The following is a 22,500-nucleotide window of genomic DNA, read 5'->3' as shown; positions in this document are numbered from 1 at the left end:
CCCCCAGCGCACACCGGGGCGACCCGCGGCCGGGGCACGCAGCGCACACACGCGGGCGCCCTTCACAGCTGGAACGCCGGCCCGGCCCGGCGTGACCCTCCCCCAGAGTTCAGGGGGGAGGCGCGGACCACGTTAGGCGAAGAGTGGCACTCGGCCCCCACCGCGGGGGCCGGCGGACCGCTCCCCCCCACGGCAGGGGAGGAGGGAACTCTGCCCACGCACAACTGGCAGCCGCAGGGGCGGCGGCTGACGACGCGCAGAGAGGCGGCGGGCTGGGGGATCCGACAAACCCCAGAAGAGGACACGCCTCCATGATCGCTAGAGAAGACGCTTTCTCGCCGAAGGTGGATCGCCCCCGACCCCCGGTCGCCCCCGTAAGGGCCCTGGGCGGAGGCGTTCAGGCACGCCCCGGGGGAGGTGTGGGGGGGGTCTGCGGCATGGGGCAAAACACGCACGGTTGGCGACTCCTGAGCGTTCGCGGTCGGGGCCCCTGGTCCAAAAGCCCCCTCACTTCGAGGGGAACACTCCCCCGTCGGTATGGGAGAGGGGTCACCGAGGCAGACCAGGCCGGTGGCAGAGGCCCCCCACGGGGCCGGCCGGCACCACGTCGCCGGCCCAGCCCCACCACGATCGCCCACACGACCGTGCAACCACCCCCCCTCGGGCAGGGTGGGAAGAGCACAAGCCGTGCGCTCGCCTTTCGAAGTCCGCCACGCACACATCGTGGGGACGCCGAGACAACGCCCCCCGCCCGCCCACGCAGCGCAGGAGGATGCCTCTAGGCTTGCCCGCCTCGACCCCCCCCAACCCCAAGCACGCTGCTCGAGGGTGTACCCAACGCAGCAGACGCTGCAGCGGCGACCAGAGGGGGACGCCGGGAACGAGGACGACAACCACCGCTCGGTTTCGGGCACCTTGGAGAACAACCCGGTGCGCTCCGGGGGCACCACAAAAGGGCCACACAGACCCAGCAGCCGCGCGCCAAACGGGGCGCGCGACCGGGCGGGCGGCACGGCCCCGCACCCGTCCGTCACGGGCAGGGGGGACCCCGGCCAGGCAACAGCCACACAGGGCGAGCGAGGGCTGCCCGCTGCGTCAAGAGGACTCACGACCCCCCGCCAACGCCACGAGGCCGAGGGCGGGGCGACCGCGGTCGGGCCGGATAGTCTCGCACCCGCGCCTCCCACGCACCGCCCACAGGCGGGGAAGGAGAGGTGAGGTGCCCGCGGGCAGAACGAGAAGAGCGGCCACCATTCACCATGAATGGACCGTCCCTCGCCTGGCACGCGGCTCAAGGCCCGGGAGAGCGCGACGTCACCACATCGATCAGGCCCCGAGGACGGGGAGGGTTGGGGGAGGTCAGTCAGGCCGGCGAGGACAGCGATCGGAGGAGCCCGCTTCAGCCTCGCCAGCCCCGCCTCCCAAGCACAACCCAAAGACGAGGACCGCCTGACACGCAACGGCACAGAGCCAGCGGGGTAAGGGGGAAGGTTGCCGCAAACCTCCCCCCCTCCCCCGGGTGCCGTCTCTCGAGGGGACAAGAGACCAACGCGAGAGGCGGGCACCACCGTCGGGACACTCCGACGCCCTAGAGCCGGCGCGCGGGCCCAGGCGGTCAGCTCAAAGGGAACAGGGCAGGGCGCTGGATCCCCAGGAACCCAGAACCCTGTCCGCGTGCGGAGGCCCAACCCCTCCAGCGACAGTCGCCGAAGGACAGCGTGTCAGTACTAACCTGCAGGCGGAAGATGACGATATGAGGTGATCAAAAACACCGCGCAGGAAGACGGGGACCGAGCCACTTGAACACGCCTGCCCCCACGACACTCGACACGGCCACCTGTCCCCAGCAGGTCCCCAGCGCCAGCAGACAAGGGGCACTCAGGGACATCTGGTCGGCCCCCGTGGCGTAGAGGGCCAGGGAGGCCCTCACCGTCCACGCGCGCCACCCAGGGCCCAGCACGGGGACTTGTGGAGGAGAAAACATCGGGACGGGACCGCCACGGCCCACGAGCGGCCGCGGGCCGACAGGGGTCGCCCTCGCCGGCCACCCAGGGCCCGGTCCCCGGCCCCAGCACGGGGACTTGTGGAGGAGAAAACATCGGGACGGGACCGCCGCGGCCCACGAGCGCCCGCGGGCCGACAGGGGTCGCCCTCGCCGGCCACCCGCGCCACCCAGGGCCACCCAGGGCCCGGTCCCCGGCCCCAGCACGGGGACTTGTGGAGGAGAAAACATCGGGACGGGACCGCCGCGGCCCACGAGCGCCCGCGGGCCGACAGGGGTCGCCCTCGCCGGCCACCCAGGGCCACCCAGGGCCCGGTCCCCGGCCCCAGCACGGGGACTTGTGGAGGAGAAAACATCGGGACGGGACCGCCGCGGCCCACGAGCGCCCGCGGGCCGACAGGGGTCGCCCTCGCCGGCCACCCGCGCCACCCAGGGCCACCCAGGGCCCGGTCCCCGGCCCCAGCACGGGGACTTGTGGAGGAGAAAACATCGGGACGGGACCGCCGCGGCCCACGAGCGCCCGCGGGCCGACAGGGGTCGCCCTCGCCGGCCACCCGCGCCACCCAGGGCCCGGTCCGCGCCCCCAGAGTAGGACTCGGAGGAAGCCACGGACGACTGGGTGCCACTCACAGGGCTGTCCCTGCCTCCCGAGCGGGAACCAGGGAAAATGGGTAGGAAAGGCGAGGCCGAGGGAGAGGGACACGCATGCACGGGACGGCGGCCGGTCGCCGGACACCCTCCTCTCCCGTCCGCGTGTGCCGTCTCCTTCCTGTCCCCGCGGGGTGGGTCGGGTCTCCAAAGCGGCCACAGCGTGCTGGTCGACCTGCCCGGGCAGCCCCGCAAGCCGCCTGGCTGGCTGAGCCTGGAAGCGCGGCGACAACGTCCTCCCGCCACACAGCCCTGCAGGCCCAAGCTCTGCCTCCCAGATGTCCCAGCCGGCGTCCCGGCACGAACCAGATGGCCCCGCGAAGGCTGCTTGCTTCCCGGAACTCAGCCTCGCTCGCATCGGGGACTGTCCCCTGCTTTGCCTGCTGCACCGAAGATTCAGAGGACAAGAGACTTGTAGAAAAGCGGCCGCCAGGTGGAGCCCGACCACAACCGGCGCCAGCCACCAGAGGTCTGCTGCAAAACACGGGGCAACCCTCTGGAGCCCATCATTTCAGAGTCCAGAAGGTCCCCCGGGGGCATCAAACACAGTCCCCCTACTCCCCACGGAAGCCATCGAAAAATGACGGGTCAGTCTAGGGCCACGCCACCCTGAACGCGCCCAATCTCGTCTGATCTTGGAAGCTAAGCAGGCCCCGGCCTGGCTAGCACTGGGATCAAAGAAAGGATGGGTCGGCCCGACCACCGACATCGTCCACCAAACCCGTCTCTGCACAGACCACAACATAGCCGAGAGACAGACAGGCAGAAACAGAAAGAGAGAAAGGGAGAGAAAGGAAAAGAACAGAAAGAAAAGAGACGGAGAAACAGAGAGAGAAAGTCAGAAAGAAGAAAACAGTAAATAAGAAAAGACAGGAAGAGGGCACGGGGAAGAAAGAAAAAGGAAGGGAGGAAGGAGATAGGAAACACAGAAAGACAGAAGGAAAGAAGAAATAAGGAAAGAAAAGACAGGCAGAAAGAAAGAGAATGAGAAAAAGGAAGGAAGGATGGAAGCAGAAAGAAAGAAGAAAGAAAGAAAGACAGACAGAGACAGAAGGAGGGAAAGAAAGAAAAGAAAAAGAAAGGAAATTAAGAGAGAAAAAGAAAGAGCACGGAAAGATGGAAAGAGAAAAAGATAGAGAGAAGGAAGGAGAGAGACAGTATAGAAAGAGACAGAAAGGAAGAAGGAAGGAGAGAGAAAGGAGAGAATGAGAAAGAAAGAAGGTAGGAAAGTAGAAAGGGGGAAGAAAGATGGAAAAAACAGAGATAGAAACACAGGATAACAGGAGAAAGGAAGAGAGGAAAGAAATACGGAAGGAAGGAAGGCAGGCAGGCAGGAAGGAAGACAGGAAGACTGAAAGAAGGAAACAACAAAGAAGTAAAGAAAAGGCAGAAGGAGGAAGAGAAAGAAAGAAAGAGGGGGGGGGGAGAGATGATAGGATGAGAAAACCTTTCTGTCGTGGAATCATAAAACCCCTTCCTATCTTAGGATCATGAAACCCAGGGTGGAACTATGATACACTTCACATTCTCAGAGCACGCCGGCTGGTGAAACAAAGAAAGAAGTCAGGGACAGAGAGAACACATTCACGGGGCCTGGCCGGGGGCCAGGGTGGGGCGGCCCGAGGCTGTCGCCAGAGCCATCTCTGTGGCAGGACGTCGCAACACGCCTACCGGATTTTCCCATAACGCTCGCCCGCCGCCAGGTGACCCCCGTCATCCACCGATCCAAGTGTCAGCCTGGAAAGGACGGGCTCCCTCGTGGGGGAGGGAGCGTGGGGGCGGGAGTGGGTACACACTGGGTCGCAGGCCTCCTCCCGGCCCCTCTCGGACCACGTCTCTCAGCCCTCGGGCACACTCCCCACCACTAGTCGACCAGAGAGCCCCCGGGGGCGGGGGGCCGGAGGGGGGCGTCCACGGCAGGGAGAGAGGACAGGGACCCATCGGCCCGTGCTAGATGCCACGGGTGGAGGCAGGACCTGCTGAAGACACACGAACAGTACGGAGAGGTTCAGAGCGGGGCCTAGGCGCAGCCACTCACGATGATCTCACAGTTGGACTATCTGTCACGGTGGACCGAAGCGCATGAAGTGGGCGCTCCCGGAAACGGCGTGTGTGTGTGTGTGTGTGTGTGTGTCGCGCGCGCGCGCGCACGCGCGCGCGCGTGTGCCTGTGTGTGGGAGGGAGAGAGAGAGAGAGAGAGAGAGAGAGAGAGAGAGATGGGAGAAGACGGTCGGTACATTCACTCACTCCTGTACCCGGGCCAGTCGTTTCTCCCGAAGGACAGAAATCCATAAAACACCCACGTCTAAAGAGTGTTTACACAGAGCTAACCCTAGGTCGAATCAGTCAGGAGTCGAGTGCGGGGAATCCTATGGTCCCAAACTGGGACTCCAGTCCCGGCCCCATAGCAAAAGGGGGTCATTTCTCAGAAAACGCACGCACACAGAATCGGGCAACGTTTATACAATTTTATACCGTGGTAGTGACTTCCTTCCCCGCCCCCGTGTTCTTAGGATCGGTCTCACTACATAGTACTTTTTTTTTTTTTCTGAGCTTTATTTTATTTTATTTTATTTTACTGTCATTTCGTTAGAGATGATGGGGAGGGGTGGCGGGGGAGCAGGGCATAGTTCACTCACTGGAAGCCTCAAACTCCTGGGCTCCAGCGATCCTCCTTCCTCAGCCTCCCAAATCGCTGGGGCTACAGGCGTGTGCCACCATGCCCGGCTAATTTTTTTCTATTTTTGGTAGAGACGGGGGTCTTGCTTTTGCCGAGGCAGGTCTCGAACTCCTGACCTCAAGCGGTCGGTCCTCCTCCCCGCCTTGGCCTAGGATTACAGGCGTGAGTCACCAAGCCTGGCCTGGATCGGTTTTTAATAGGTAAGGTCTACGAGACATCCCAGTCCAAACATCGATTCGGTAGGTCTCTACAGGACTCCGGGCGGAGATCCGATCTGGGGTTTACAACGTGGAGAATTAAGGCCTGGCTAGCAAAGAGCCCAGTGACTGAAGAGGGACGATGCTCGTCAGTCGTACAGAGCCTGAAAAGATGCAACACGGGGAAACGTTTCCAGGTTCCTCTCAGAAGAGGATGTCAGATGAGATGCCGAAACGAAAAGAATGGGTTCAAGCCAAAAGGAAAAATAGATAAATAAGTCAATAAATAAAACTACGGGAGACAGCCAGGAGACACTGTTTCCTCAGAAATGGCTAGGAAGCCTCCCAGGATAACCTGGATAGCAGCATATGTTCCTCCTCCTCCTCCGGCTCCCTCTCTTGTGTTCGTGTTTGTTTTCTGTAAACGCCAAGATGGGGCAGGGGTGGGGGACACCACGCCGGGTGGGCGAGCAGATCACCCTTCCCACCACAGGAGGGAGCACACACACACACACACACCCACCCACCCACCCCAGGTCATCACTCTGTAGTTCCGCGTGAGTGAGGTGAGGCCCGGAACGGTGCTAGTAGCTTTCCAAGTGGTCAAAAAGAATGCACAATAACTGGACCGAGGCCTGTCTGGACGCTGTAAAGGCCCACTTGAAAACTTATGCTTGCTCGCTAGGTGACCGATGTCCGCTTGACCTATGTCTGTAATTGGAAATACGTACCTTGCGGAGATAAAACAAAGCAATTAACTTGTAACTAAGTGTTTAAACTTTCCAGCTGCCTGTCGTAAAATTGATTGTGCTTGCTTAACGCCTGAAAGAATGTTCCTTAATTGGAGCTATCTGTTTCTGTAAACCTGCTCGCTTAAAGACTGTAACCGAAACGAAACGGGGGCCCGAGGCTGGTCCCGGACCACACAGCTGCGGAGTAGGTGGTATAGTGTTGTTTCAACCGCCGTGCCTAAAGTCACGGAGCTCTAGCTTAGGATAGTCTGAAACCTTCCTGCTTTTTTCGGCTCGGGGCCATTCTCTGTACCTGTACCCTAACAGGGCAGGGGGTGGTCGCTGGCCAGCTAATGTGGACTCATGACTTGGCTCAATTCGGTCTCTAGGTTGTCCTGTCTCGCACTCCGTACTATAACAGATGCCACACCGGTTCAACCCAGCTCTGAAGGAAAGAAATGCCGAGCGTTCCCCTAGCCGGAGGAAGGCAAAACGCACCTCTGCCTTCCTCTGAGGGCACGTCTGAGTGAACGGGTCGTTCTCCCTGCCCGTCACCCCAAGCCCCTCATCCCGGACCCCACCACACCCGGCCTTGACCTCCTCGGCCCTGCCCACCAGGCCCCATCATGGCCTCTGGAGCCTGGGCTCTCTCTCTCTCCAGGCACTGGCACTGCCCCCCGCCCCCACCCCGGGACCTGAGATCCAGGGCCTCTGTCTCCCAGGCCTCCCAGCTGTCTTGACTTGCGGACTCAGTGCCTGCTCTGCCAGAGAGACCTCTTGCTGCGGGGTGGCTCTCAGTGGCTGCATCTCAGCGGTCTAACGTGTCCCCCACCATCCACGTGGCCGCCGGCGTCAGGCTTCGGTGCCGTAGTGCCACCCTGCCTCCCTTCCGGGGGAATCCCACGCTGCCTCAGGCCCATTATGACCTGGAAGAGGCTGCACCTGTGGGGTCTGCCCATTTCCACTACCCCCCCCCACACACGTCACCCCCCGGTCCCCCCATAGGGGTTAGGAAGAAGGCAACACTTTCTGGTACAAGGGTTGAACTGAAGGGGCGAGTGAGTGGCCACCTGGCAGGGGCATCGCAACAGATGGCTGAAGAAGTCAGCCGCCGAGTGCAGAAATGTCACGGAACTTGGGGTGCCACTGCCTTGCTGAGATAGGGCCAGGGCAGGCTTTAAAAGGCTAAAATTCTGCCTGCCTTTGGTACGTTAATACAGAACCCATGGTCCTTTCTAATTTTTGATTCCCGGAGAGGCAGGAAGTATTCCAAATGGCCACGCCATGGCTTTTCTAAATTGCCCACAAGGCCTTCTCCGACCCAGCGGGTCAGGGGTTTGCTTTGGTGTTACATCGTGGTAAAAGAGACATCCCACAGCAGTGACCATGTCCATCGACTCCGTCGGCGCTCTCAGGCTCGTAGTCCCACTTTTCAGACAAGCCTGGATGGCCACTCCGTGTCACTCTTTGCCAAATGCCAGCCACTCTCCTCCCCGCCCCGCATCCCCCATTTGGCCACCACAACTCTTCATCCCCAGGCGCCCTCCGGTAAAGTGTGCTCCTGTCTGTACACCTACTCCGTTGGGGGCGGGGGGGGGGGCGGGAGGTGGCACAAGAGGTGGCTGGTGGCCGGAGCAGGCCCGCCACCTTGAGTGTGTGGAACAGCGCTGAGGATTTCCTAAGGGAAGAAAGAGGGTGGGGAGAGCGAGAGAGCATCTCCTCCTCGTGAACCTCACAGATGATTGAGGACAAACAGGCCTGCACGGGGAGGGGGGGGGCAGGGAGGGTGCCGAGTCTGCACCAGAGAAAATGGCTTTGTGGGGGGGTGGGAGGGGAAGAGGGCAGAAAGATTTTCTGTCTTTTTAAAACTTCCCCCAGGCTTTTGGGAACTTGCAGCCCGGCCTGCATCCCTGAGGCACGTTAACTCTTTGGTTATAACTCCAGGTGGCCCCCAGGGTGGGCGGCCCACAGAGTTCAAGGGATTTCTTCTCAGCAGAGACGGGACCTTTAGAACAGCTAACTGCAGTAATTGCCTGAAGCTGAGAACCAACCCTCCCTCCTTTTAAACCTCTGTATTTCTGCCTAGGCCTATGTTCACGAAATTTGGGGGTTTGAGACTGAGAAGCTCTACCCTATTTATTTCCTCCTTTGTCAGCAAAGTAGACTCTCTGTTTTCTTACTCCTCATACCGCTTGTCCTCGTTATTCGGCCTCGTGGACAAGCAGCTGAGCTTTCGGTCACAAGTCCACACCCCAGGGTGGAGGGGTCCAATCCACCCCTGTCCAGACCTGGGCCCTTCCTGCCTCCCTCTCGAGACGATCTGTTTGGCAGCCCAGCCGCCTTGGACTGGGCCACAAGGAGGACACAAAGTAAAGACCCAGCCCCCCCGCCCCCCCCCCCCACACACACACACGGCAGTGGCGGTGGGTGGCAGTTCTCCAAGGGTTTGGGGCTTTTCCTGAGGCAGGAGACGGAGGGGACTGATTTCTTTAGAGCTCCGTCCCCTCCCCCATGCGCTGTGCCGCCTGGAAGCGGCAGCTCGCGGGGCGGGGTCGGGGCTGAAAGCGGCTCCGCCCGAGAGAAGCCCGAGGCGGCTACGTGCAAGCGCGCATGCGCAGTCAGCTCGCGGGGCGGGGTCGCGGCTGAAAGCGGCTCCGCCCGAGAGAAGCCCGAGGCGGCTACGTGCGAGCGCGCATGCGCAGTCAGCGCAGTGAGTGGAGGAGGGGTGGAAAACGGCGGAAGGGCTCCGCCGGGGGCCCGGCCATCTGTGCGGCCAGGCTAGGGGTTTCCCTCTTGGGCCGGGAGCTCGTACCCCGCCCCCAGCCCGCAGGCAATCCCGAGGGGCAGAAGCACGACTTGCTGGGCACCTCCTCGGGCGAAGCGGTCGCGGTGGCTGGGTTACGTGGGGCCCAGACGAGTCTCTGGTTCTGGGAGCGGCACCTCCCCCACGCGCCTCTCCTCTTGGGCCTTCACCCCTCCCCCCCCCCCCCCCGCTCCGGCCCCAGGGGATGGGAGGAGTGGGGGGCAGGGAGACGACCTCAGGGAGGAGCCAGACCAACTGAATGAAAGCTTTTCATGAACTCGTGTGTCTTTGCCAGGGAAACACCATTTCTGGAGTCTATGAACTAAAATAAAATCTTAAGCCGCCCCCCGCCCGCCACCGCCAGCTGACCCGTCCCGTGGTTGGCCCAGGGAACCCTAGAAAAACCCTTAAACCTGAGCTGCTGCCCCGCAAGGACAGGGGAAGTCAGACACCCCTCCCTGATGGAGTCAGATTTTATAACAATGAGATACTGAATGTCCGACGGGCCTAAGGCCAGGCAAGACAAAGCTTAACGCATATCTAGCAGGCCAACCGTTTACTGAACTACAGGGCACTTGAGTTTTGGGTAAACTGTCCAGTGGCTTGTCTGTGATTAGCAGACCTCCTTACCTTAACTGAAAACATGATGCAAAGCTTTTAGGCAGAGGTTCATTTATGTCATCAATTGCAAATCAAAGAATCTTTAAACCCAGCTGTAAACCTGTAAACACCGCACCCTCCCTCCCCCGCCCCCCCCCCAACTGCCAGATGTCCTGCCTTTTCAGCCCAGACCAATGTACCCCTTCCATGTTTTGATTTGTGATTTTACATGTAATTCCTGTCTCCCTAAAATGTATGAAGCCAAACTGTAACCCACCCCACCACAATGGGTCCGCTTGCTCAAGGCTTCTTGGGCGTAGCTCTCTGGGCCATGATCACGGCCGTTGGGCTCAGAATAAAACTCTTTAAATTATTTTGCAGTGATTTGGGGTTCTTTTCCATGGACGAGTCAATCGTGTTCACATTATTTTAGCCTTGGGAGCTTTTTCTTTTCTATTATGTCTGATCCTGATCGCTAGCCAGGTATTCATTCATATTTTTGGTTGGTGGTGGTGCTCAAGCTCGTCTTTGTACATCCCAGATTGGCGTAAGCCACCGTGAATATGTTTTACACCTTCCAAGAGCTAGCGCTTATTGCCGTATCATAACCAGGGCTCGCAGCAATTTTTCTTTTTTTTTTTTTAAAGCTGCTTCCACTTTCCACCTAGGTATACATACGAGTATCCCCTTTAAATGAATGCTTGCATCGAGGAACCAGGAAGTGGTTTTTGTTGTTGTTGCTGTTGTTGTTTTCCCCCAGTCATTTATCTGCTCCTCAACCCTCATTATTTATCACACACACACACACACACACACCCCCACCCCATCTCTGTAGAAAAGCTCACGGAGATTGTTCATCCACCGCGTGCTTTCTGTTGACAGTATCTGAGACGATAAGGAGCACCATGCATTCTGTTCTAAGAGAAAAATTGCATATATCAGTATGATTATATTTTACTTCTTGTGTGAATTTAGTGGATCTCATAAAAGCTGATCTTGATTTTCACAGCAGAGAAAAGTGGGCTTCTGTTTTGGTTTTGTTTTTGTTTTTCTGGAGGGGTGGTGTCTTCACATAAGTGATCATCTTTACAAGTATGCTATATGCGAGAAATTTCAGAAAGCTGCAAAGAGTGACTTGTTGACAATGCTTGCATTGAATGATGTATCTGAATCTGTGAATCGAAGGGGTCAGCATCTGACCAGAAAGCACTGTTAGAAGAAGAGGGGTTTCGGGTCTTTTCCTAAATTGTATCTGCCTAAGGCGGAAAATATTTCTGTTTCCCTATGACATGGTATTTTCCTCACAAGCAGTGTTAATGGCTCCATATGTCTCTAGACTGGCTGCAGAGCAGAGACTCCATGGTCTCCACTACTTGACTCTGTCTGTCCAAGAATGGCCTCCACAGCTCTCCTCTGTGAGATATCCACTCTCAGAGGTGGCACGGTATGGTGGGTAGGGGGATATGCTGGATTTTGAAAACTCAGAGTTTGAACTCCAGTGCTTTATTTCTTAGCAACATGAACTTTGTCAGATCACATCACCCTGCTGAAGCCCAGTCACCTAAAGGGTAGAAAATGCAATGGATAGATTGACGCTTCTCTTCTCTTCTCCTCTCTTCTTTCTCTCTTTCTTTCTTTCCTTGTGTCTTCCTGTCTCTGTCTCTCTCTCTCTCTCTCTCTCTCTCTCTTTCTTTTTGTCTTTTTCTTTTTTTTCTTTTGACGGGCCCTCACTCTGTTTCCCAGACTAAAGTGCAGTAGCATCATCATAGATCACTGCAACTTCAAACTCTTGGCCTCAAGCGATCCTTTCCCCCTAGGCTTCCCAAAGTGCTAGGATGCAGTTTTATTTTTATCTGTGACACCATGGGAGGAAATATCTTTTAGGGTCATAGGGTCAGAAATTTAGATCTCTTCTTTGAACTCATGGTAGCGGCTAACTGGGATTTTCAGTGTGTAAACGTAAGCCACTTGTAATTTCACCAGTACTCCCGTTAGTACTCCCGTTACTTGTCATCTATTCAGGAGGTGAACTCTTCTTCCCCTACCATCTACTGTTCAAACGCGTTGGCCACAAGGATAATTTGAATATCAGATTCAGAGCACAAATAATTAAGGTCCTGTAGCGTTAATAAGTAAAAGGGGCCACACACAAACCTGTGGAAGTCTGTGTCCCTTCCAGTTTTTTTGTTTGTTTGTTTGTTTGTTTGTTTGTTTGTTTTTGGGTCCCCCCCCCCCCCGAGACTGAGTCTCACTCTGTTGCCCGGGCTAGAGTGAGTGCCGTGGCGTCAGCCTAGCTCACAGCAACCTCAAACTCCTGGGCTCAGTCGATCCTCCTGCCTCAGGCTCCCCAGGAGCTGGGACCACAGGCATGTGCCACCATGCCCGGCTAATTTTTTTCTATATATTTTTAGTTGTCTGGACAATTTCTTTCTATATTTTTAGTAGAGACGGGGGCGGGGGGGTCTCACTCTCGCTCGGGCTGGTCTCGAACTCCTGACTTTGAGCGATCCTCCCGCCTCGGCCTCCCAGAGTGCTAAGTTTACAGGCCTGAGCCAACGCGTCCGGCCTGTGTCCATTCTTTAATGTTGTGTGTTGCTCAGTTATGAAAAGGCAAGGGAACATAAAATCCGAGTTTTAGGGATGACTTATAGGCTCAGTATTCTTTTTTTTTTTTTTTTTTTTTTTTGCCTCCTCTAAGCCTATGTGAATATCAAGGAGGGTAAAAAATTCAGTGTTCTCAGTTCAGTGCCCAACCAACCTCTGTTTCCAGAGTAAAAATTGAGCATCCTATTACACCTTTATTTCCCTTTGGTATGCTAAGGCCCAACTCGGCAGAGAGGTCACTGTTTATTCTCTTTGCTAAGATCACATGTGCCATAGTCTGTCTGCTTTGTCTCCTTTAGGGGTAATCATCCAATCTTACCCGGGCCCCTCACATCCTCGTGACAATAGGCCTCCTTGGTTTACTGAAATAGAAAAGACCGGCTCATCAGCAATGTTTGATCGGTTGCTTCAGAAACAAATGTTGTTCTGCTTTCTTTACTATGTTTTTTTTTTTTTTTCCTTCTTTCTTCCGTCAGACCCAATCCGATATAGGTGGGAGAGAAGGTAACCGGAGCCTCTTGAAAAACCGAAGTGAACCAAAGCGAGCTCACAGATTCAGATAGAAATCAGGAGGAAGAAAAATTGAGAGATAACATGGATTTTCTGTCTAGCGGGTGTTCTCACACTTCAATTTTACCAGAAGCGTTAGGTAGGATGACGATGACGATAATTGTGACAAACACTATTCTCATTGGACAGATAAGGAGGCAGGCTCAGAGTGACGAGTAACCTGGGCCTAAATAGATCGCTAAGAAGCATCATAGTGTGTTCCTTGGTTACGCTGTTTTGTGAAGCTCAAAAAGTTTGGGGTGCGCGTGCGCGTGCGTCCATGTGCGTACGCAATCATAGGTGTTCTAGTAAAACGGATATGAGGTAGGATTTCCCATACCTTCAATGATTTCATGTCCTGCAGGAACATAATGTTCCGGGATCAGGTTTTTATTCTGCCTTCTGTGCCACATGCTCAACATGCCTGTGACTTTACAGCCGAGACTTGCTCAGGGGGAGCCCATTCTCATCTTCTGGGAGGTTCTGCTAATCTTTAAAAGACAAGGACATAGGAAGATGATCCTATAACAACGACTGTGACCACGATTAAAGGCTTACTGTTTACCACGCGTGCTTCTGTGGGCTTTGCCTGCATTTGCTTTTTCACTCTGCACAATATCCCTGTGGGGTAGGCACCATGATTTCTGCATTTGCAGATGAAGAGGCTGAGGCTCAAGAGGATGTATGACTCGCCAAGTTACCAAACACGGAGTGTCGTCCAGGTAGCCAGTCCAGGCCCCCCGGCTCTGCAGCCACTCTGCAATGCTGATTCTGAGCCTGACCGTTTCATCACTGGTGGCTCCCTGAGAACCTTGACTCGGCCCCCTTCCTCAGTTCACTTGGGAAACATATTCATGTGTGTGTATTTCTCTCCTTCCCTCTCCCACCCCCCCCCCCGTTTTAGTTTTTATTATTTTGAAAAGTGCATAGAACGATAAAAACTTTAAAAGTAGGAAAAAGCTTACGGAACACATAAGGACACAGAGAAAGAAAATATCTGTGTACAACAGTGCAACGCATTTGTGTTTTAAGTCGTGGTGTTGCAAAAGAGTCCAAAAGTTTAAAAGAAAGAAAAACAAACAAACAAACAAACAGACAGACAAACAAACAAACAAAAAAAAAGCCAAACCACCATGGAAAAGTTTATGAAGTGAAAACACTTACAGTAAGCTAAGGTTAATGTATTATTGAAGAAAGAAATTTCTAAAGGTAAATGTCGTGTGGCCTAAGTGTCCAGGGTTTATGAAAACCTACAGTAAGTAATGTCCTAGGCCTTCACATTCACTCACCACTCACCGCCAACTCACAGACTCACCCAGAGCAACCTCCCGCCCGCCCTGCAAGCTCCATTCACCGTAAGTGCCCTGGCCAGGTGTCCCACTGCACAGAAACCTATTAGACTGCATTTCTTCCCATTACTATCAGTAGTTGTACATTTCTTAGGACTGTAGGCCTACGATACACCTCCAGGCATAGTTAGGGGTTGGGAAGAGGAGGGAAGAGGCCATTCTTCATTTATTAATTGGGTAGCATGGGGGCAGGGGAGGCAGTTTCCTCCTTCTCCCCCTCTTGTTTTTCTTTATTCCTCTCCCAGTTCCCCCTTCCATCGTCTCGATGGATTTGGATGAGACGTAGACATTTTCTACGTCAGGCCTTAATCATACCGAGGGAGCAGGAGAAAAGTAAGCCGCCTACCATGACACGATGGAATGGAAGTTTGTCAGCCATTGACTGCTGTGGCATTCCGACATTTAGTGTCTTCAGGACATTCTATATTTCTGCTATCCCACTAGAATATATCTCCTCGATCACTACTGTGTGGCCACATCCCAGCTGTTTCGTGAGCCACCCTCAATGTTCGTGACGATGTAGTGTGGAGACTCCCTCCGTCTGGTGCCTTAAACTCGCACATTTGGGGTTTTGTATCAGGATAGCAAAGCGATCACCTTTAAATAACCTGGCTGGCCATGGTGGCTCATGCCCGTGATCCCCGCAACTTGGGAGGCAGAGACGGGAGCGTGACTTGAGCCCAGCAGCTGGAGACCAGCCTGGGTAACACGATGAGACCTCATCTCTACCAACAAAAAAAAAAAAAAAGAAAAATTATGGCGGGTGTGGCAGCATTTGCCTATAGTCCCAGCTACTCAGAAGGCTGAGGCAGAGAGGATCACTTAAGCCCTGGATTTGGAGCTTGCTGTGAGCTACAATCAGGCCAAGGCGGCCTGGGAGAGGACAGAGTGAAAGAAATCCTGTCTCAAAAAAAAAAAAAGAAAAGAAAAGAAAAGAAAAGAAAGAAAACAAGACCGATAACACAACACAACTTACAAGACTTGGTGTTACCGAAAGCTCGGCCACTTGCCCACGAGGCCGAATAACGAGGACAAGCTGTTTGAGGAGGAAGGAAAGAGAGAGTCTATTTTGCCGGTAAAGGAGAAAATAGGGTAGACCTTCCCATCTCAAGCCTCCGAATTTCCCCGAACATAGGGCTAGGCAGAAATACAGAGCTTTTAATGAGGGGGGGAGGGGTTCTCAGCTTTAGCGTTGATTGTGGTTAATTATTTCAATCGTCCAGGCTCTGCCAAAAACAAAGCCTGTGAACTCTGCCGGCCGCCCACCTGGGGGGGGGGGCGGGGCAGGGGACCACTTGGGAGTTTTAAGAAAAGATTTAACCTGCCTTGGGGACATAGGCCAGACTACAAGCTCCCAAAAGTGGTGGTGGTGGTGGTGGTGGTGGTGGTGGTGGGGAGCGTAAAACGACAGAACGTCTTTCTGTCCTTTATTGGTTTCTCCTTTTTCCCCCCTAGGTGCCAAAAGACCTGAGACTGATGCCGAAAAGAAATAGGTACAGGCGCCCACGTGCACACACAAAGATATACGATCGAATACATCGTGTTGACAGTCGGGGAAACTGGAAGATGATGGGGAAGTATCACGAGCAACTTTGTATTTCTTCCAGGACAGGAAAATGGACACGAAGAGAAAAATTCATCGTTCTCGGCGTAGGATAAAAAGCCACATCTTGTTACTTAATATAATTCATTCTGTGATTTAAGTTTTTATACGATATGATATTCGATAAGCCTAAAACACAAGATAAAAGAGAAACAAACAAAAGGGAAAAAATAAAAATAAAAAAGACGACGGGCAGAGGCCTACGGTCCCGGGAGGAGGCAGAGAGCGGGAGGAGGGGCGCCTCCCGCAGACAACAGGGCGGGTGGGCGGAGACCCGCTAGAGGCTAGGGCTGCCCCGGGCGGGCCCAGAGCTGCGGGGCCCGGGAAGAAGAGGGTGGGACCGTCCGGACCGTGCTCTCCTCCCCGCCCTCCACACCTCCCGGGAGTCAGCTCTTAAACTCCCAACGTCACCTGACTTTCCGGATCCCGAGGTCTGATCAAAGTGGCCGCTAGGTGACACCCAGCAACCGCTGCCGGTGTCATCCTGAAAAGAACGGACCCTATGACTGACGGGGGTGGGGCGCACAGTGGGTGGCCCGGCCAGCTCCCCTTCCTCCTCGGAGCGGATCGGATCATCTGGAACTTTATCCAGAGAGGAGAGAGTGCCCCTGGGTGTGTGCTAGAAGCCGGAGGGTTGGGGCAGGGACCTACCCAAGAGAGAAGTAGAGTACAGGGAGTTTCAGAGTTGACCCACTCACCATCTCGCCCTGGTCAATACAAGAGTGGCAATATCTGTCACCGTGGAATGAACACTTGGTACCGAAGACCTTTGTCTATGCTGGCCCCCGTATGCCTAGGGGGGGCATGTGGCCAGAATCTGACATCCTAAACGTCTTCGTAGAAAGAATTTGGGGGTGGGGGTGGGGGAGAGAGACAGAAAAAGAAAAGAGAGGGGGAAAGAAATGGCTGCCACAAAACTATCAGAACAGAGAAGCGACCGATAGGGCCTATCTGGTTAAGTTCTTTCCCTACCCAGAGAACGACTTGACGTAGCTGACGTCACTGCAGTCAGGCCACGTTCCGGTGGACACAGAGAGTCAGGGATAGAATTTCACGCTCGGCACTGTCTCTCGGGACAGCGGGAAGGTGGAGGGTGGCTGAGGGTTCTATGCTCCTTTATCACACACCGTCAGGTAGGTCAGGTAAAATTGAGGACAGATTTCCAGTGTTTCGAGAAAGGAAGAGCACTCGTGCAGGCCATCTATCTGTACGTGGGAGAGTGTCCCCGAAAAGTGGCTTTAAGTGCCGGGATGTGCCTAGGCCAAGAAGGTACACGATCCTGAGTGAGAATGGTCCGTCCCATCGAGTCAGTCGGTAGGAGGCCACCGGGTCGAGACGGAACTGCCCCCCCCACCCGCCCCCGCCCCCGCCCCCGCCCCCCAGAGCAGACAGACTCAGAATGGAGTCACTCGGTGCCAGTGCCCTGCCCGGGTGCCCCATCATTCAACCGAACTGGGAAACAGGTGGGCTTTCCGACCCTCGGGAGGGAGCTTCACCGGCGGGCGGACAGATCAGAAGGGGCCCGGCTCCCTTGAGCGGGCAGGCTGGGGACGGTCGGTGGGGTCTCTTGACAGGAGGCACCACGGAACCCTTGAGGCAATGTCGGGGGCACCTATGTTGCGGTCCAAAGCTAGCGTCTGAGAAGTCGTCCCGAAAGCATGATGGCGTCAACAAGTCCCCTCCGTTCAAGAAACGAGATTCATTTCTAGAGGAGGGCCACCCCCGCGGGAGGACCGTAGGCTTCCTGTGGACATTCTCTTCAAAAGGCAATTCACTCAGCGGAGTGAAAATCGGAAAAATCGCTGTCCTCTGACGCAGCTGCAGAGAAAAGATGGCACCAAAATCAATGAAACACACACACACACACACACACACACACAAACACACCTCCTCCCATCTGAACGAGCACTCCGGACGGTCACATAGGGAGAGCGACGGGCTCTCTTCCCCCCCTGTGGTTTTCTACCTTTCGTTGCGGTTTTTTCCCTCAGTGGATAGAGGAGGAGACACAGGGGGCTCAGCCGGCATGCGAGTGGGTTTATCATCCTCTGTGAGTATCAACACGCGACACCACCTAAGTGAAGGAACACACCGGTGTTTCATGTGATGTGGCTCAATGCCTGGCAGATACGAGCCTTTGCAGGCCTCCTCGTGATCGACAGGACGTCGCCTTGGACACGGACACATCTTGTCCCTCCCTCCCGAGGCGATAGGCGGTTCCGTACCTCCTCGGGGCCAGGGCACAGTCTGCCTAGGCACCTACAACACGTGTGGCAACAGCCTCGATGGCTCTGCCATGAGAACGAACTCCCGTGGCACGGGGGTGGGGTGGGGGGGGGGTCGGGTGCTGAAGAATTCAGCTGAGTGAAGGAATGCCACGGGATTCAGAGTGCCATCGGTGGGCTGAGAGGCGAGCAGGGCGGGCTTTGAAAGGGTAACATTCTCCCTGCCTTCCGTCTGTCTGTGAATACAGAACGTACACGCCAGGCGGGGTGGCTCACGCCTGTAATCCTAGCACTCTGGGAGGTAGAGGCGGGTGGATCGCTCAAGGTCGGGAGTTCGAGACCAGCCTGAGCAAGAGCGAGACCCCCATCTCTACTAAAAATAGAAAGAAACTATATATCTAAAAATATATACAGAAACAGTATCTAAAAATATATACAGAAAAATATTAGCCGGGCACGGTGGCGCATGCCTGTAGTCCCAGGTACTCGGGAGGCTGGGGCAGTAGGATCGCTTGAGCCCAGGAGTTTGAGGTTGCTGTGAGCTAGGCTGACGCCACGGCACTCTAGTCTGGGCAACAGAGTGAGACTCTGTTTCAAAAAAAAAAAAAAAAAAAAAAAAAAAAAAATATATATATATATATATATACACACACACACACACACACACGCACACACACACACACGTATATCCAATTAGCTGGGCATGCTGGCACATGCCTGTAATCCCAGCTACTCGGGAGGCTGAGGCAGTCTGATCGCTTGAGCCCAGGAGTTTGAGATTGCTGTGAGCTAGGCTGACGCCATGGCACTCTAGCCAGGGCAACAGAACGAGAGACTCTGTCAGAAAGAAAAGAAGAGCGAGAGCGAGAGAGCGAGAGAAAGAAAGAAAGGAAGGGAGAGAAAGGAAAGAGAAGGAAGGGGGGGAGGGAGAGAGAGAGAGAGAGAGAGAGAGAGGAGAAAACTATTAAAAAATTCGGGACCAGATCCATCGGTCGGTACTCAGAAGCGTGACGATCGGGTGTTCCCGAGCACGTGTGAGATGTGTCTTCTCCCTGACGCCGCGTTTCCTCCACACACACATCACCCATCTGCCGTGGAAAAAAAGCAACAAAAAGAGAGAAAGAGATTAAGAAGGGAAAATGGAAACAGGGCAAAAGAGGAAGAAAGAAAGAAATTTCGAAAAAAAGAGACCAAAGTCACAGCGAGAAGGAAGAATACTGAGCCCAGAGCGACACCTAGTGACCACACCGTCACAAGCACCCTAGGGCCCCAATTCGCCAGAGACATCTGGTGGACCCCAGGGCAACATGTGGTCGACCCGGGGCCATGGCGTCTGCAGCCGATTCCCAGGCGGGCACACGAGCCCGGGGAAACTCATTCTCAGCGCGGGGAGGAGGGGAGGGGAAATAATAGCAAAGTCACACCAGATCCCTTTCTAGTTCATAAACGTGTTGATTGCGTGTTCACGCGCACGTGTGAGAAGGGCCTCCTGGTGTGTCGGCACGTCACCCGCGTGACGTGAAACCATGAATCCGGGGGGGGGGGGGAGCGGAAAGGCGGGCAGGAAAAGGCAAAGAGAGAATAGATAAAATGAAAGGACCAAAAAGAAAGTCACACAGCAGGGTAGGGGAGTGAGAGCAAGTCGAGAGACTGCAGACAGAAACTCCGAGAGGAGAGGAATGCTCCGGAGCGCCCCCTCGCCCCACGCGAGAAGAATACCGATCGCAGGGTGACCCCTAGGGGCAGCGAGGCCAGAGAGACCAAATCCGTCCCAAAGCCTCCCTGTCAGGATGACAACCACAGCCCAGACATCCGGTCAACCACCCAAGGACCAGACATCTGGTCAACCAGCGAACCCATGCGGAGGCCGCATGCAGCAGCGACATCTGCACGACCACTCAGGGTGCTCCCTGCCGGGAGGGTGTGTCTCTATGTGTGTGTGTCCGGGGGGGGGGGGAGATTGCGATGAAAGTCACGCCAGGTCCCGGGATAGTTCGTGAGCGTGATAATTGCGTGTGTGTGGAGAAAAAAGGGGGCGGGGCGATAGGGAGTAAAGAAAGGAGGAGCGGGCGAGCGGAGGGGTGGGGAAGGAGAGGGAGTCGAGAAGCCCGCAACCGCAGCGCCCCCTGGCGGTGATCCCCCTCCATAGCATCGATAGGGCCAGCCCCGCAGAGACTAAGTGCGACGGGACATCTGGTCAACCCCAAGGACCATGGGATCCCGGCACGAAACCGGCGGAGGACGAGGAGGAGGAGGAGGAGGAGGAGGAGGAGGAGGAGGAGGAGGAGGAGGAGGAGGAGGAGGAGGAGGAGGGGGGCTAGGCGGCGGCGGCGGCGGGCTAGGCGGCGGCGGCGGCGGGCTAGGCGGCGGAGGCGGGCTAGGCGGCGGCGGTCTAGGCGGCGGAGGCGGGCTAGGCGGCGGCGGGCTAGGCGGCGGCGGAGGCGGGCTAGGCGTCGGCGGGCTAGGCTTCGGCGGGCTAGGCGGCGGCGTCGGCGGGCTAGGCGGCGGCGGGCTAGGCGGCGGCGGCGGCGTGCTAGGCGTCGGCGGGCTAGGCGTCGGCGGGCTAGGCGGCGGCGGCGGGCTAGGCGGCGGCGGAGGCGGGCTAGGCGTCGGCGGGCTAGGCTTCGGCGGGCTAGGCGGTGGCGTCGGCGGGCTAGGCGTCGGCGGGCTAGGCGGCGGCGGCGGCGTGCTAGGCGTCGGCGGGCTAGGCGTCGGCGGGCTAGGCGGCGGCGGCGGCGGGCTAGGCGGCGGCGGGCTAGGCGGCGGAGGCGGGCTAGGCGTCGGCGGGCTAGGCTTCGGCGGGCTAGGCGGCGGCGTCGGCGGGCTAGGCGTCGGCGGGCTAGGCGGCGGCGGCGGCGGGCTAGGCGTCGGCGGGCTAGGCGGCGGCGGCGGCGGGCTAGGCGGCGGAGGCGGGCTAGGCGGCGGCGGGCTAGGCGGCGGAGGCGGGCTAGGCGGCGGAGGCGGGCTAGGCGGCGGAGGCGGGCTAGGCGGCGGCGGGCGGGGGGTGGTGGTGGAGGGGGAAAGAAAAAAAAAAAATCCCACCTTCGGACACGTATTGAGGTACGAGGGAGAGGTTGTCGAGGAGCCCGCAACCGCAGCGCCCTCTGGCGGCGACGCCCCTCCATAGCGTCGACGGGGCCGGCTTCGCAGAGACTAAGTGCGACGGGACATCTGGTCAACCCCATGGACCATGGGGTCCCGGCACGACACCGGCGGAGGCGGAGGCGTTAGCGAGCCAGTGGGCGGGAGAAAAAAGTAGTCCCGCCTTCGGACACCCAGTGAGGTACTAGGGAGAGGGAGTCGAGAAGCCCGCAACCGCAGCGCCCCCTGGCGGTGATCCCCCTCCATAGCATCGATAGGGCCAGCCCCGCAGAGACTAAGTGCGACGGGACATCTGGTCAACCCCAAGGACCATGGGATCCCGGCACGAAACCGGCGGAGGACGAGGAGGAGGACGAGGAGGAGGAGGAGGAGGAGGAGGAGGAGGAGGAGGAGGAGGAGGAGGAGGAGGAGGAGGAGGAGGAGGGGGGCTAGGCGGCGGCGGCGGCGGGCTAGGCGGCGGCGGCGGCGGGCTAGGCGGCGGAGGCGGGCTAGGCGGCGGCGGTCTAGGCGGCGGAGGCGGGCTAGGCGGCGGCGGGCTAGGCGGCGGCGGAGGCGGGCTAGGCGTCGGCGGGCTAGGCTTCGGCGGGCTAGGCGGCGGCGTCGGCGGGCTAGGCGGCGGCGGGCTAGGCGGCGGCGGCGGCGTGCTAGGCGTCGGCGGGCTAGGCGGCGGCGGCGGGCTAGGCGGCGGCGGAGGCGGGCTAGGCGTCGGCGGGCTAGGCTTCGGCGGGCTAGGCGGTGGCGTCGGCGGGCTAGGCGTCGGCGGGCTAGGCGGCGGCGGCGGCGTGCTAGGCGTCGGCGGGCTAGGCGTCGGCGGGCTAGGCGGCGGCGGCGGCGGGCTAGGCGGCGGCGGGCTAGGCGGCGGAGGCGGGCTAGGCGTCGGCGGGCTAGGCTTCGGCGGGCTAGGCGGCGGCGTCGGCGGGCTAGGCGTCGGCGGGCTAGGCGGCGGCGGCGGCGGGCTAGGCGTCGGCGGGCTAGGCGGCGGCGGCGGCGGGCTAGGCGGCGGAGGCGGGCTAGGCGGCGGCGGGCTAGGCGGCGGAGGCGGGCTAGGCGGCGGAGGCGGGCTAGGCGGCGGAGGCGGGCTAGGCGGCGGCGGGCGGGGGGTGGTGGTGGAGGGGGAAAGAAAAAAAAAAAATCCCACCTTCGGACACGTATTGAGGTACGAGGGAGAGGTTGTCGAGGAGCCCGCAACCGCAGCGCCCTCTGGCGGCGACGCCCCTCCATAGCGTCGACGGGGCCGGCTTCGCAGAGACTAAGTGCGACGGGACATCTGGTCAACCCCATGGACCATGGGGTCCCGGCACGACACCGGCGGAGGCGGAGGCGTTAGCGAGCCAGTGGGCGGGAGAAAAAAGTAGTCCCGCCTTCGGACACCCAGTGAGGTACTAGGGAGAGGGAGTCGAGGAGCCC

The 22,500-nt window shown here is 57.5% G+C and overlaps 1 pseudogene; it reads left to right on the top strand.

Moving 5' to 3' along the window:
• Positions 1-19,418: 19,418 nt before the first annotated feature.
• Positions 19,419-19,510, top strand: LOC138379930 (small nucleolar RNA U13; annotated as a pseudogene).
• Positions 19,511-22,500: the final 2,990 nt, after the last annotated feature.

Source organism: Eulemur rufifrons, unplaced genomic scaffold (assembly GCF_041146395.1).
Source record: "Eulemur rufifrons isolate Redbay unplaced genomic scaffold, OSU_ERuf_1 scaffold_230, whole genome shotgun sequence".
Classification (NCBI taxonomy): Eukaryota; Metazoa; Chordata; class Mammalia; order Primates; family Lemuridae; genus Eulemur; species Eulemur rufifrons.
The sequence above is the reverse complement of the archived record's forward strand: the minus strand, read 5'-3'. Positions and strand labels throughout refer to the sequence as shown.